General features: G+C 35.0%; 1 protein-coding gene across 1 annotated transcript in view; it reads left to right on the top strand.

Annotated features, from left to right (window-relative positions):
- si:dkey-22o22.2 overlaps positions 1-17067 on the top strand; it is a 368709-nt gene that overhangs the window by 45348 nt on the left and 306294 nt on the right. The window contains exon 3 of the mRNA XM_073926494.1: positions 5319-5516. The gene's annotated coding sequence lies outside the window, so the exon portion shown is untranslated. The remainder of the gene's footprint in view (positions 1-5318; positions 5517-17067) is intronic.

The following is a 17067-nucleotide window of genomic DNA, read 5'->3' as shown; positions in this document are numbered from 1 at the left end:
ACAGTAGATTGTTCTGTAGATTATCAAGACAAAAATAGCTTAAAGAGGCTAATAATTTTGTCCCTAAAATGGATTTAAAAAAATTTAAAGCTGCTTTTATTCTAGCCGAAACAAAACAAATAAGACTTTTTCTAGAGGAAAAAATATTATCAGACATACTGTGAAAATTTCCTTGAAATACTTAAATGAATTATTATGATATATTAAAAAAAAATTATTGTATTATTATTATTGATCATTTGCCATATTTTTCCTGTGCTGTTCACAATCAACAAACCTGCAACCAATTTTTGGCTTATGATCCAGTGGTGTAAGCTCCAGATTTCTCTCCAGTACATGAATTAACAAGTGTCTCTATCAGCTCCTTCAGAAGAGATATCAGAGTGACAGTGTCTGACCCTGATTTCCAGCGGCCCTTGACAGCCTTGTAACCAAACATTCCCAGTGAGTTATGCTTGTATAACAGAATGGGAGGCAATTCATCCAGCAGAGGTCAGGATTCACAGCGTCTGCCAAGGCGAGCGGAGCATTTGCTGCTGAAGGTCAGTCGAAGAGATGAACGCTCAGGGTACACACTTCTGTATTTTTAGCAGCCTAAAATACAGTGTACAAATCACTATAATGGTTAGAGGGACAAATATAAATGGTGGGAATAAATATGGCAACTGTTAAAGGTGTAGTGTCATTTTTTAAGCTTAAGGAAGGGAAGTATGGTGGGGGGTGTGGGGCTCAAAACAGCCACACAGATAATTTATTATAGTTTGCTAAATAAATAAATCTTTGGCCATATATGGGTGTGAGAAGAAATCATGTTGTTCTTCTGTGTGTCACTTTAAATGCAAATTAACTTTTGCAAGCTATTATGACAGAAACAACAAAACAAGAGAATTTCCAGCAGCTAAAATGGTCAGAAAGGACCAATAGCAGATTCAAATCACAGTCAGACACTATGGAGAGTTAGAATTTCTATGCTAGCTGCTCTAGGATGTTCTGAACAGTTTGTGGATACATTTATGTTCATTAGATAAATTATGTAAAGTAAGATTAAACTCATCAACTAACATGTTACTGCACTGTTTCAATCAAATCAAAGTTTATTTCTAGAGCACACTTAATTACAACCTTTGGTTGACCTGTGCTGGTCTTTCCAAATAAATATTGCTCTATTTTTGACCTTATTTTTCGTTACAGAAGTGCTCTCGTTTTTGTGATTGTTTTAGAACTTCCGATTCAGCTGCCTATGGGAGAAATGACTAGGAATAATAAATGGCAAAAAAAAAGGTCAAACTACTTGCTCCACAAACAAGCTGGTTCATGGCTATACAGACAAAGCAGAATAATATAATAAGAAATTATCAGTTTGCAACATCATGTAGCAGAATGAGCTTGTTTTTAATGTCTAAAAATGAATGGATGTGAATGAGACCTGAAGTCTCGAGCTAAAAATATTCAAACGTCTGTGCCCGCTCATATGCAAAGAACAAGGTCAATACAGTTATTTTATCCTTATTAAAAGTGTAAAAAGTTTGTCACCTGACTATATACTGTCATTGATTAATTTTCTTTTCGGTTTAGTCCCTTTATTAATCTTGGGTCACCACAGTGGAATGAACCACCAACTTATCAAGTGATGTGTTGCAGCTGGAAGGGCATTCGCTGCATTAAAAAACATATGCTGGATAAGTTGGCGGTTCATTCGGCTGTGGCAACCCCGGATTAATAAAGGGACTAGGCCAAAAAGAAAATTAATGAATGATCTGATGAACAGAGTGTTTTCTGAATGAAACCAGAGACAATGCTAACTTTAGCCACATTAGCTTTATAAGTTAGCATGCTAACAAGTAAATTTAGAAAGATTCATATTTTACGAAATATGAATATTACAAATTCACAAATAAAATATATGTTTTGGGTATAAAGTCGAGAGTATAAACTGCTAGTGTTGACCCATCTTTCAGAAACGGCTTTCAAGCAGTGTTGGGTAAAATTACTTTTAAAAGTAATATACTGCTTAACAATCATAAGTCACTTAAACAAGTCACTGTTCCTTAGTTATATTTTAAGGAAAGTAGTGTGATTGTTTGTGTTAGATTTTTTTTTTTATAAGATTAAAATAAGTTTAAGATTGTAATATATTGTTTTTTTTAGCTACATTGCATTGAACTGACTGTTTATAAACTTTATTGAGCACTATTGAACATTGTTGAGCACATTTTCTTCAATTTAATCACAATTTAATGTCCAATAATGATGTCATATGACGTTGATATTTGGTTGATTTTAGGTTGTGTTGGAAAGTGACCAAAATTCAACGTTGAGCCAACATCTTAAACCAACGTCATATTGACGTCAAATACTGACATTTATTTGTCAGGTACTATATGGTAACCAAAATCAAATATCTGATAGACGGTAATGTCTATCAGATATTTATAGTAGTAACGTCCTCACAACACCAAGCTGATGTTTTGTTCTGGTGTTACGTGCTTATGTCAACCCGATTTTCTTTTTCAAAATGCAACATCCCCATGACGTTGGGGTACAAGCAGTTATGTTTACCTATTAGTCAGCATTTTAAAAATATATAATAGTCATTATATTATTATTGTCATAATTTATCGTGAGCACTTATTCTCTATGTGTTTTATTCAGTAAAGGTCAGAATAATTGTGTTGATGTGTTTAAGATAAAGATATCTGTTATGCTGAATGACAATGCAACATATTTTATTATCATGGTATTTTAACATCATTAGACGTTGATATTGTGTTAATTGTAGGTTGGAAATTGACATCGGCCTGATGTTATGTTGGATGTTAACCCGGTTTTCATTTTCAAACAAAATGCAACATCTCTGACGTTGGGGTACAATGTCAATCTAACGTCATGTTGATGTCTTGTGCCTGCTGGGTGTTTAAGGCCATTTTGGTCACCATTCAGTAAACACCAGTCATCTTCTCATCAGTGACATGCATCTAAACAGTTTCAGGGTCAATGCGTGTAAAGATTTTGGACATCTTCTTGGACACTTTTAATCCTTCCAAACAGTTTGCTGTGATTATAAATCGCCCATGTCTTGAGGTAGTCCTTTATGATGCGATTTATTTTCTATGTGTGCTTTGATTGTACAGGAATCACAGGACTGACTCTTCTAATTCCCATAGGTAAGAAATAAAATTCCCAAGAAAAAATAATGACTGCAGGTTGAAGGAAAGTATGGAGTAAAATACCAATACAGCACTAAAAATGTACTCAAGGGAAAGTAAAAGTTTACATTTATTAAACTACATAGCAAATTACAATTCCTGAGGACAAACTACTCAAATACTGTAATCTGAGTATTTGTAATTTGTGACTTTACACCACAGTACATCGTAGCCTACTGTGGAAACTGTTTGTTTGTGCTGTTTTCAGTCAGAAGGGGGAGACAGAGATGCAGGGTGATTATGAACACTCATCACACCACCAGCCGACTATCTTTATCCTTGTAAAAGTCGTTTTTATCTTTCAATTCCCCTTTATCTTTGTACTCGTAATTACAAATTTCTGTAGCACACTGGCCACATCTTCTGCTTTGCCTAGGGCAGAGCAAGACCAGCACACATGCACACGCACACACAAACAAAACTACCACAATTGCTGTTGGTAGCAAGTTGGATAGGAAATGGAAAAATAATACTAGTATATTGAAATATAATAATAGATAATGCAGTATATGCAGTTGCGCAAAAAGGGGGTATGCAGTATATGCGGCACATAGGGGCGCCACACATGGGGGGGCGCCATTGTGCCAAAACTATTTTTGAAATTATCCTTACTAAAAGTTTCAAATAAAAAAAATAAATAAATAAATGTTTTGTTAAAAATGTTTTTTTTTTTTGCATTTTGTATGAGTATAATATTGTATTTTAATAAATAAAAAATTATACCATGAGTTGCATACGTTGGCATACACATTTTAATTCAAAATCAACACAATAACATGCAGTCGCAGAGCCAAGTGTAAAGTGTTCATGTAAATGTAACTTTAGATTTTTTTTTACAATTTTTATCAAAATAAAACTGTCAAATCATACATACAGTACAGTTGAGGTCAAAAGTTATAAGATTAATCTGAATTTTTTCTTTATTTATTATTATTTATTATTAATTATTTAATTATTTTGCCTAAATAAGAGGGATCACACAAAATGTATGTTTATGTAAGTACAGACCTATTTCACATAAACCGATATTTCAGATAAAATATTTGGATTAAAAATTCACCTATATAAATATTATATACTTGATTATAATGATTCTTAACCCTGTTAAAGTTGACACATGAACAAATTGTCCGAATATTCACATTTTTTGGAACTGAAATGTTTTTAATCCTTCTATCAAGATCCATTTTATACAATATACATGTTTTTATAAATTTATTATGTGTCATATTGATACATCAGGCCTTTTGGTAACTTTTTTTGTTCAAAACTATTTTATTTTAGTTACAAAACTTGAACCCGCATACCTCTCAGTATATGCGTAGTTGCGCCCCTGATTATATGAAACATTATTCACATGCATTCTCATGATTTAAAGTACATAAAAATATTTATGTAATTATATTTTATTTTTAATTACATTATATTATATTCAATCATCAGCATAAAGTTAGCCTACAAGTAGTTATGTTTACCTATTAGTCAGCATTTTAAAATATATAATAGTCATTATATTATTATTGTCATAATTTATCGTGATCACTTATTCTCTATATGTTTTAATCAGTAAAGGTCAGAATAAGTGTGTTAATGCATTTAAGATAAACATATCTGTTATGCTGAATGACAATGCAACATATTTTATTATCGTGGTATTTTAACATTAAAAAAGTGATCATGATAAATTATGACAATAATAAAATGACTATCATATGTTTTTTATGCTGACTAATAGGTAAACATGTTATATTTATATAATTACTTTTGTAAATTGAGTTTGATGTAGACAGCAAAATGGGCTTTCTTGCTTTTGAGCACAATATTTATATACCTATTATCATAAAAATTTTAATATTTTCTGATTAAAATACACATGCTTCTCTAGTGGTATTTACAGATTATTTATGGCATATGGTAAACAGTTAAATATGGAAACCGGTAACACTTTAAAATAAGGATGTATTAGTTACTTTTTCCTCACAGCTCACAGTAGTATCAGAGTTCCTCCCTGATGCCTTTAATCTGCAGATAAATCCTTCATATCACACTGATGTAAACATGCTGAAGAGCTCACACTCTTACACACACTCACATCCTCTTTTGACTTTGCAGTGCTGCTAAAGGGACAGAGACACTGCAGCTGGGGGAGAGAGAGAGAGAGAGAGAGAGAGAGAGAGAGGGACTGGTGGATTTGCGGGTTGCAGGTGAGGAGGGTTTCTGGACTGTCCTGGAGCAGATTTGGGTCAGTGGAGTTGATGACACTGCTGGGCGCAAACAGAAAGCTCAGAGGCTCTTCAAGTGGTAGGAGAAGTGAGAACATTTTTATTGCATTTTTATACATTAATGTTTTAAATGTTGTAAACATTTGAAATAAAACTAAACCAAATGAAGCAAATAAAAAAGGAAACTAAATGAAGCAAAATGGAATGAAATGAAGAAAAAAAAATCAAAACAAAAGTGAACGAAATGAAACGTAACATAAAACGAAACGAAACAAAACAAAATGAAACGAAACAAAGCAAAATAAAATGAGGTTAAACGAAACAAAACAAAAGCAAACAAAACAAAACAAAATGAAATGAAACAAAGCAAAACAATACATGTTACGAAACACAAAACAAAAAAATCTATATCTTTAATTGCTATGAATGTGAATGTTCAGAAATATTTAATATCTATAATATTAAATATTTAAATTAAGGCAACTTAAATGATTCTAAAAAAGAAAGTTAATCATAAAATAAATAGTTCATAAAATTCTAATAGCTGATGTTTGAAACAAACATAAACACGAAACAAAACAAAAACACACAAAACGAACCAATATGAAACGATACAGAACAAAACAAAAAGAACCTTGGAAAAAAAAAAACGTTTTAAAGAAAACGTCTTTAAGCAGGAAGTTAGATATTAACAGAAAAAACAAACAAACATACTCATACTCACTTCACACTTAGACACAGCAGTCAAGTATGAACTATAGCAACAAATAATACAGTGACTTGGTGACCTCAATATCTTTAATTGCTGTAAATGTGAATGCACCCAAACCATAAAATATTGGTCTTTTCAACATAAAAGCTATTACTAACCTTTTTAGTTCCATTGAGATGGTCAGAATGGAAACAGGCACAGAATTTGTACTCACATAATGAGTGAAGCACATTTTTGCCCATTAAAATGCCTTTTGAGGGCAAACCTTCGCCTTTAAAGTGCTTCTTTTCTGTCAATCAGCACACCTAAAGATGCAGAAAACAAAATATAAACACAACCTGTAGCAATTTTGCAGCATTTTTAGGCTGGCGCTCAAAAAAAAAAAAAATTAATAAATAAAAATAAATAAACATTCAGTAGTGCTTAAAAACATATTGTTTATACTTTTATTATGTACACTTAAATCATTGGTTATTAATTAGGACCCACATTTCCACACATTTGAATGATGTTATTTCGGCTTAATAGTCAAAGGGAACTCAAGGGCAAACCTTTATTTTGAACCAACAAAATCAATTCTCTTTCATTTGAATTTCTTGTGAATTTAATTTCAACACAGTTAACTCTTTTTGAACCAGTCGATCTCAATCACTTCTTTTGGACCAGCAGAAAGTTCTGCTATCTGATACTATTAAAATTGAGCTATTTTAGTAACATTTATTGATATTATATATAACATATGGACTTGACAAGTAAAATAGACTGATCTCAGAACTGAACGACTTATCTCAGAGATGAAACTGCTCTTCTCAAAACCTAAAACCTCACTTAAATCTTTTTAAAGCTCGAAGATAAGTAAACAAGTCTTCTGCTTTACTTAAAACACTTAGCTATACACTTATTGTCTACATATTTTCTTATTCACACATAACTCTGCACAATAGTGTCCAGCTGATTATGGTGCTGAGAATGCGAGTTTAAAATATTTCCATATATCGACCTAGTAACTAGCAACTTTTCATTTTCTATCTGTCTTAGTACACGATGTAACTCCATAAGTGTTAAACTTTATATTTGTAAATGATTGAAACTTTGTTTGTTTGTTTTTTTTTGAGCGAGATGCTAATTGTCTATTCTGATTGAATAATTTATGGTAAGCTTAGCTAACCTAAGCTAAGCTAAAAGTGCTTCTATCAGACCTGGAGATTGCCTGAATGGATAAAAAAAATGGTAAAACTCCACTGTTTACCTCTAGGGGAGTTGTAAAATGAGCCTATTTAAAAAAAAAGTGGAGTGTTCCTTTAAATGCTACCAGTGTGAGTTTGAATACCATTTGGTGACATTTATAGCCATACTGAATGCGCCAACAGATACCTCAGATGTTGAAAAATTAAAACATATACAGTGGTCAACAATTAAAGTGGATCGAAACCTTTTATCAAGGTTATCCTAAAACTATTAATTAACAGTTTTAAAAACCTATTTGATCCACTTCAAATGTTGGCTACTGTAGTTTAGACATAATTGTTAGACCAACAACATCAGTCTCTTATACAATTGTAAATATTAATGATTTAATATTGGTTCAATATTCAATATTTGGCTGATGGTTTAATATTTAATAACTGTAGTTTACATTTATATAAATAAAACAAATACATATCTATACATTTCAAACTTAAAGTGATAAAACAATACAAATAAATAAAAAGATCAAGAATTGTGTTGTTTCAGCCTATTTTAGCAACTCAGGCTCATTTTGAAAATGTACCCCTATATACATTTCTGAAGACTGTCAAATTCGTCCCAGGAGCTAAATTTTTTTGCAGTTTTTTTTCACGAATTCACAAGAGGCTGCTGTGTATGCTTTTTCAGATCTCAAATTTTTCTTACGAGTGCCATTCGCACCTGCTGTTCTCATGTAAATCCACCAGAGGCCGCTGTCGACTGACTGACTGACTGGCTGATCGACTGACCCACTCTCCTCCTTTTCTAAACCCAACTAATAGTTCGAAAGCGCAGATTGAGCCGCTCACCCCCTTCCCTAAACCCAACCGACAATTTTAAAAAGCAATCCAGAAAAAGAAAAGCCTTTGGCTGATTTTTTACCACGTTTTCAGATTTTACCACATTATCACCCTGTTATTTACTCCCTATTATTTTTTGTCTTACCCGCTTTCTGGAACTGTTCCTCACCAGACTCGATCCCTGTTATAGCGGTCAACTTTTCTCTGCGTCTCAAGTCCATCGACGTAGATGGCGAGCTGCTGGTCATACTGGTAACAGCCAGAAAGCTGTACATATGGAGGTAAGCAGTCAGCTGGTAAGTGCGAAAAGGAACGTATTATACTGCACTGTAGCGTTCGTTTTAAAGACATAATTTACGTACTTCTGGCTACATAACTCGTGATCTCTAGAAACGTACATAGGGCTACGATTTCAGAATGAGCCTATGTTGTTCATTTTAGATGTCTTTTTTTAACAAGCAGCAAAAACTTACCATATAAAGGTGAGTAATGCTAGAATTTCCTGTTTTTATGTGGAAAATTCACACTCACAAAAAGTCAAATGTACTCATCATTTACTCAGCCTGAAGTGATTCCAAACCTTTATGAGTTTCGTTTCTCCAGTAGACCACAAAAGAAGATATTTTGAAGAATGTTGGAAACTGGTAGCCATTGACATCCATATGGATAGCAAAGAGCATAGAATCACCATGAGGCGACACGTGGTTGTTATTTGGGAAACAGCCACGAGATGCCACTTGTGTCACGCGGTGGCCATTTTGGACTGAAAATTCCAATAGAACAACAGCATATTATAAGTCTGTAGAATAAACTATTAAAAGTGCCGATGATTGTCATAGTAAGTGTTGTATTGTTGCCTTTCAAGTTGTATCTCAGCTTTAATGTGCTTTTAAAGTAAATAAATAAAAAACAAAGCAGCTGCTTGCCATCGCGACAGCAATAAGATCCAATAGACGGCCAATCGCTTTCACTCCAAAATGGCAGAATCGCGGGGCTGCTGCTTGGCACTGCTGCAATGGAGCGTTCAATTGAGTGTCGCCTCTTGGCCATTCTAAGCTCTTTGTTGATAGTAAAGTAATATAGTTTATAAAGGTAGTACAGTAAAATACTATGGAAGTCAATAAACACTTTAAAGGAGCAGTAAACCAACAACATCATTCACTTGTATACGTTTTATTATTTATGGTTTAATATTTGGCTGATGGTTTAATATTCAATTATTGTAGTTTACATTTTATATATATAAAACCTATATATATTATATATATTAAACCCTAACAGATTTAAGTTGATGAAACAATACAAATGTATAAAAAGTTCAAGAGTTGTGTTGTTTCAGCACATTTTAGATGTAATTTTTTTAGCTAGCAGCAAAAGTGTACAACACAATAGTGAGTAATTAATGCCAGAATTTCCTGTTTTTACATGAAAATTCACACAAATGTCAAATTTACTCATCATTTACTCAGCCTGAAGAGATTTTAAATCTCATGAGTTTCCTTTTTCCAGTCAACCACAAAAGCAGATATTTTGAAGAATGTTGGAAACTGGTAGTTATTGAGTATTGAGGACACCGATAATCTGTATTTAATGCTATTAAGACTTTGATTAAGACTCTACCATGTTAACAGCGATTTCTGATAACTTTAATCCGACTAAAGTCATAATCAAACTAAACAGGAATGGAATTAAGACATGTGGAGTATGCCGATTTTAGTCGCATTATTGAAGTGCAGTACAGACATGTAAACACCGCAATCAAAGTTATCAATCAAATCAAAGTTTTTTTTTTCCCAATTCCATTAAAACTACACTCTTCCAGCAGTTCATACTCGCTTCCAATATCTCGTTTGTCACGGGGACAAATGTCCTGAATGAAAGTAAAAGTGCCAAACTTTAGTTAAAGGGCCAGATGCACTCGGTAGGTCAGAAAGCCGTGAGTGTGTAGACCAGGGGTCACCAATCCTGGTCCTGGAGGGCAGGTGTCCCTGCGGGGTTTAGCTCCAACTTGTCTCAACACACCTGCCTGGTTGTTTCAAGTATACCTAGTGAGAGCTTGATTAGCTTGTTCAGATGTGTTTGATTAGGGTTGGAGCTAAAATCTGCAGGACACCGGCCCTCATGGACCGAGATTGGTGACCCCTGGTGTAGACTATCACAAAATGCTTCGGAAATTAAACATGACTGTCGGAAACAGTTTGATTGCTGTGTTAACATGTTTACACTCGGAGAGCAGCATTTGCAGCAGATCTTTCAGTCAATAATATTGTAGTGATATTAACTTACTGTAAACTAAGAAACTTAAAAATCATTCAGACTAAGGTCTGTCTTTAAACACTGAAAGAGAACTGCTGACGATACGTACTAACTTTGCCATCTGAATAAACAAAGACCACTGATCGCTCAACAATCAACACCAAATGGAACTACCTCTTTATTAAAAGAAGATTTCACCATTTCCAGATGCGAAAAGTTCTTGAGTAATAAATGTTCCGTACAAACATATTTCTGCTGCGTGTCATGTGCACTGAAATCCACACGTCCACCTGCGCTCTCATAGCAGGAAAATTAAAACAAAACCTTAGTTACAGCACATTTAAAAACGCAACACTGACAACTCATATCTCCAAACAATTCTTCTTTTCCCACTTGTTTTGGCAACACATCATGTCGTCTCTCTGCAGTCTGAACACTGTATTAGGTACAAACATTCTTCAAAGGTATCATGCATATTAATGAAGTTGCACCGCATACACAATAGAGCGTGCTGATTGGTTTGAACCAAGTGTTTCTTATGAATGATTGCTGCACACTCCAAGACATCACGAAGTACTCCCAGGTACAGACAGCCAGTCTACACGCTGGATTACACATAAGGATCTAATCAAGGATGCAGCTTCAAAAATTCGTTTTAAACCAGAAGAACGAATTTGCTCGAAGTAACGCAAAAACAACCTGTTTTCACTTTTTTGTGTAATATATGTGTCCTAATAGTGTTTATAGCAGCATGGGACACATATATGACTATCAACAGCTCAAAAAATGTGTTTTGGTGTTTCGTGACCCTTTAAAGTCGACAAATGAATAAAGAAACACCCAAAATTACATGAAACTCCAGAGGAAATGTGGATAGCGTGGTGACAGTGACGTTATTCAAATTATGTGCTGTAACATGTAAAACAGGATCACGAAAGGAACATTCAAACAGTAACTCATATGGATAGGAAAGTAGTAAAAACAGTTTGTAAAGATAATAAAGTATAGTGAAATGCTATGGAAGTCAATAAATACTTTTAAGGAGCATTAAACGATGGCAGGATTTTTATTTGAAGTTGAACCATCCCTTTAAGCAGGATATTAGTCTTTGATAATGTAAAATGTGTACTCACATGAAAAACAAGCGGGGCAAAATGAAGCGAGCAGAATATCAGTCAGTGCCAGCAGACGGGGCCGCCACTGAATGCTGATCTCTCTTTCTCTCTCTCTGTCTCTAACTCACTCTTCTGTTCACTTCTCGTGATGTTTAGCCCTAAATGTGACCGCTCAGGAATGATGTCATTGATGGGCACTGCTGAGAGAGAGACTGACAACTCACCTTTATTTGACTTTAATGCCAGACCAGCAAGGAGCTGAAGCATAAAGCCTGCATGTGTTTTCCAGCAAATGATGATGAATCTTAATGGAAGACACATGCTTTTAGAAGGAATTGGGTTTCCTTTGTTCACTGTCATATCTACATTCAATCTAAAAATGAAATAAAGTGAATTAAGTTTGGTCAGAGTTAATTTTCTCTTATTTGTTTGCTAAAAATAAAACTATAAAACATTTTTTTTTTGCTAATTAATAAGAATGTTAACGCAAATAAATTTAAACGAAAATACAAAAATATATCTAAAACTGAAATGTTGTTACTGAGGAAATATTTCTCATTTTATTTGAGGTACTAAAATAAAAATGAATGGGAAAATTTTTATATATTTATTTACTAAAATGAAGATGACTTAAATTATACTAACATGAAATGACACTAAGACGCTTTTGATCCGTATGGTAGTTGCACATTCTTCATTCCTGTTTGTCCCATCCACCTCTGTACAGCAAAAAAGTGCCTTGAAATGTGTTGAATTACCAACTGCTTAAGCACAATTTCTGAAACTTTGCACTCAAAATGCAAAACTACACTGCAAATCTTCAAAACCAGAAGCCTTGAAGCCTCTGAAGCCTATTTCTCAGCCTTGAATTTAGTATTCAATTGCATAAAACACTTTTTTTCCAAAACATTACACACAATGCTCTACCTTAAACACAAATATCTAACAGGAAGCCACAGGCTTTCTTTTTCCAAACACAACCAAATAAAATGCTACAGTTATTCACCAGGTAACACACACACACACACACACACACACACACACACACACACACACACACACACACACACACACACACACACTGCCCAAATGTGGAAATGCTAATTTCTTTACTGACAACCAATCACTGCTTTACTATAGTACAGACTTATAAATAATATGTCAAAGGTGACAGGAAACCGGGCTGTTTTGGTCCAAAAAAACCCAAAACAAGTGGAAATAGGGTTTGCCACCTTATTCACAATTTGTAGTTTACAGTGTTTTCCAACTGCTTACAAACAAAATCTTTTCATGTCACACAAATTCTGAAACCCTCTCACTCAAAATGCAAAACTACACAGCAAATCTCCAACACCAGAAGCTGTTTCTTAGCCTTGAACTTTTCAAACACAACAATCAAGATTCTAAACTTATTCACCAGGTCACGCACACGCGCACACACACACACACACACACACACACACACACACACACACACACACACACACACACACACACACACACACACACACACACACACACACACACACACACACACACACACACACACTCTCTCTCTCTACAAATGTGGAAGCAGTCATTTCTTAACTGATCACAAAGCAATCACTGCTTTATAGGCCTAATGACCTAATCACGACAAATAGGTCAAAGGCGATGGGACACCAGGCTGTTATAGTCCAAAAAAACATCCACAATCTGTAGTTTTGTACCTAGCGCATATTCATCTTTTCTAAATCCTCAATTCTAGATTCCTTTAGATAAGAATAGAGAAATTCTTCTCAGCCTGGCTCTGTAAAGTGTATGTTGGCCAACCCTATAGCATGACACTTCTTCAGGCAATGAATGCTTCCCCCCATGACCCCCCTCACACAATTGTGTTCTTTACTGGATTCTAAAGAATATAGTTTTACTTATGCTTTTTTAATTAATTAAATTTTACATATAGTAACAAAATGCTTTTAATTTTTTGTATGCTTTTTACACCAATAATGTTTTGCCTAATAAATAGTTTCTGTTCTTCATGTCATTGGTGAATACAGTGTACCTGTTACTCCTCTCAGTAGACATTGTATTGAACTGTAGATATAAGTCTATGGCTTTAAATTTAGAACAACCGTGTTCACATATTATATGTAGAAGTGTTAAATTATGAAAGAAGTGTTTGCCATTTGATGCAAATGCTTCATTATGACGTGTTTATGACATTTTGAATGCAGTTACATTTTGAAGGTGATATGAGGCATTTTGCATTTTTTTTGTGCAGTTTTGAGAATTGTGTGTAGAGTTTTGAAACAAGGAGATGCTGTTTTGAAAACATCTGGAAAAAAAACTTTAGTACCTACCGCATAGTCACTTTTTTAAAATCCTAAATTCTAAATTTCTCTAAAAAGAATAGGGGAAATCTGCTTAGCCTGGTGCTGGTAAGCTGATGTTTACAGTGTACCTGTTCCCCCTCTCAGCAGATTACTTTTACTGTAGAACATTGTATTGAAATGAAGAAATAAGCTTATGAAAGAGCAAAGAGCTTTAGATTTAAAACAGCAGTGTTTACATGGTGTACCCAAACATTTAGTATTATGAAAGACGTGTTTGCCATGTGAACAAATGCTTCATTCTGACATGTGTTTATGGCATTTTGAATGCAGAGTTATATTTTGAATGAGATGTTAGGCATTTTGCATTTTGTGTGTGTAGTTTTGGGAATTGTGTGTAGAATTTAGAAAAAGGTTGACACTGTTTTGAAAATGTGGAAAAGCTGTGGAAAAAGAACAGAAATGCATTGAACTGATCTGTGTCAAATTAAACTGAACTGAATCAATGAATCAGTTACTATAATCAATGTGAATTGACAGTCAGTTTGAATTAAGTAGATTTTTCCACGTGATTCCTCGATGCATGATGCTTTTAAAGTGAAGTTATGCAGTGATAATCCGTTAGCCAACATTTGGGTAGCTGATTTTTATTTATTTATTGTATATTAGGTATAATAGGATGTTTCAGCTCAGTCTGAACTTTAGCATTCTTTCACAATAGCACTTTCCTCAGTACCCTGTAGTCCAGCTGCTAAACACTTTTGAATTAAAGTTAAAGCCATGGCTTTCTAGGCCAAATAACAGGAAATTTATTCATTCATTCATTTTCTTTTTGGGTTAGTCCCCTTATTAATCTGGGGTCGCCACAGCATAATGAACCACCAACTTATCCAGAATATGTTTTTACACAGTGGATGCCCTTCCAGCTGCAACCCATCACTAGGAAACATCTATACACACTCATTCACACACATATACTACGGACAATTTAGCTTTCTCAATTCACCTATAGCGCATGTCTTTGGATTTGTTGAGGAAACCGGAGCACACAGAGGAAACCCACGCAAACACGGGGAGAACATGCAGACTCCATACAGAAATGCCAACTGACCCATCCTGGGCTTGAACCAGTGGCTTTCTTGCTGTGAGGCGATTGTGCTATCCACTGTGCCACCGTGCTGCCTAACTAAAAATTGTCATGAGAAAATTTGTTTCAGGAGATGCAATGAGAGAATAAAAATCATCTGTCGGTCATTTCGACACGACTGTTTCTGTACGTCTCCCAGACTGAGTCTGTCTCTGGCCTGAACTGTCGAGCTGATGTCACAAGAGGATTTCTCCATCTCTGCCTTTTGTAATCTCTGGCACGGTTTAACTGCTCCTGATGGAGACTGTCATCTCAAATGCCTCCATCTCATGCACAGACACACATACACACATCATCTCTGGTCCACTGTCGCTGGCGCACGACTGAATATTTTATACTTAATTGGTCTGCAGAATCGAGGCTGCATTATTAAAAGTTTTCCTCTTTTTCTCCTTCTCCTCCGTCGGGCTCTCTCATCCTTCTTTGTGCTGCGTCTCCTTCTGTTCTCGCCTTTTCAAAACAACACATTGTCTTTGATCAGCCCTGCATAGTCAATGCGGCCCACCTCATTTCTGCAACTCTGATTTGTCAGACTGGTGGCAAAAGCGAAGGGCAGATGAATTATACTGGAATCATTACTGCTCCGTTTCATCATTTCATCCATTTCTTTTCGCAGTACAGACCCCAAGTTTTACAGATCAACCTGCTTTTCTGTTAATCCAGACTGAAGCGCTCCCTGACCAATGGTTGAAATATCTGAAGTTATTGCTGGAGAGCAGCACACACGGCATCTGGATTGACTGTTAAACACTCAAGTTACATTTACAGATAACTACAAATCACTGCACTTGAATGGAGGCTTACTTCAGTGTGCATTCATTACAATTTAGAGTCTTGCCAGAAGCAGTAATGGGTTGTCTTTTGTCTACTCTTTTATACGAATTGGATTTACCTGTATACTCTCTTTCTATGTAGAATGGAAGTTTGCAGGTTTGAAGTGATTTAAACTAAAGACTGGTCGAGTTACACTTGTAAACACACGGAACACACACATGGAACCAACTCACGCTCGTTCTGAAAATGTACCTCTATATACATTTCTGGAGAGTGCCAGATACGCACCAGGAGCTATGTTTTTTGCGGTTTTTGTTTTTACGAATCCACCAGAGGCTGCTGTGTACTCTTTTCAGATTTTAAATATCTCTCACAAATGCCATTCACGCCTGCTGTTCTTATGTAAATCCACCAGAGGCCGCTGTCAACTAAATGACTGACTGACCAATCTACTGACCCATCCTCCTCCTTCCCTAAACCCAACCAATAGTGTTTTCAAAAGCACTGATTGACCCACCCACCCACTTCCCTAAACCCAACCAACAGTTTTCAAAAGCAATGAAGAAAAAGAAAAGCCCTCGCCTGATTTTCTTAACCTGCTTTTTTTTTTTTTTTTTTGTCTTCTGTTTTTGTCTTACCTGCCTTCTGGAACCGTTCTTCATAGGACGTGAACATCGTCATCATGGTCAGCTCCTTACTACATCTCAAGTCTGCCGACGTATATTTCAAATCCCAAAGCAATATTTATCTCATTCTGGCAACATACAGTACCTTACAACCCAGCTGCGCTGTTGATTTCTGCGCAGGTGGTAGATGCAGGATTTGAATGGTGACTGTACCAACGTCAGTAGTAGTAAACCGGGGGGATGGACAAATATTGGCAGGTATGATTAAAACATGCCCACATTTGTTCATGTGATCAAATGGGTTTTAAATAAAAATATTCCAGTCACACTTTACAATAAGGTTCATTAGTTAATGTTAATTAATGCATTTACTAACATGAACAAACAATGAACAATACATTTACTACTGTATTTGTTCATGTTAGTTAACGTTAGTTAATGAAAATACAGTAGTTCATTGTTAGTTCATGTTAACTCATGGTGCATTAACTAATGTTAACAAGCATGGACTTGGATGGTAATAATGCATAAGTAAATGTTCAATTATGATTATTAAATGCTGTACATGTGTTGTTCATGATTAGTTCATGTTAGTAAATGCATTAACTAATGAACCTTGTTGTAAAGTGTTACCAATATTCCATTATTAAATATTCCAAAAAATATTTCA

This window comes from Danio rerio, chromosome 16 (genome assembly GCF_049306965.1).
Source record: "Danio rerio strain Tuebingen ecotype United States chromosome 16, GRCz12tu, whole genome shotgun sequence".
Lineage (NCBI taxonomy): Eukaryota > Metazoa > Chordata > Actinopteri > Cypriniformes > Danionidae > Danio > Danio rerio.
This window is presented reverse-complemented; position numbering and strand designations above follow the sequence as displayed.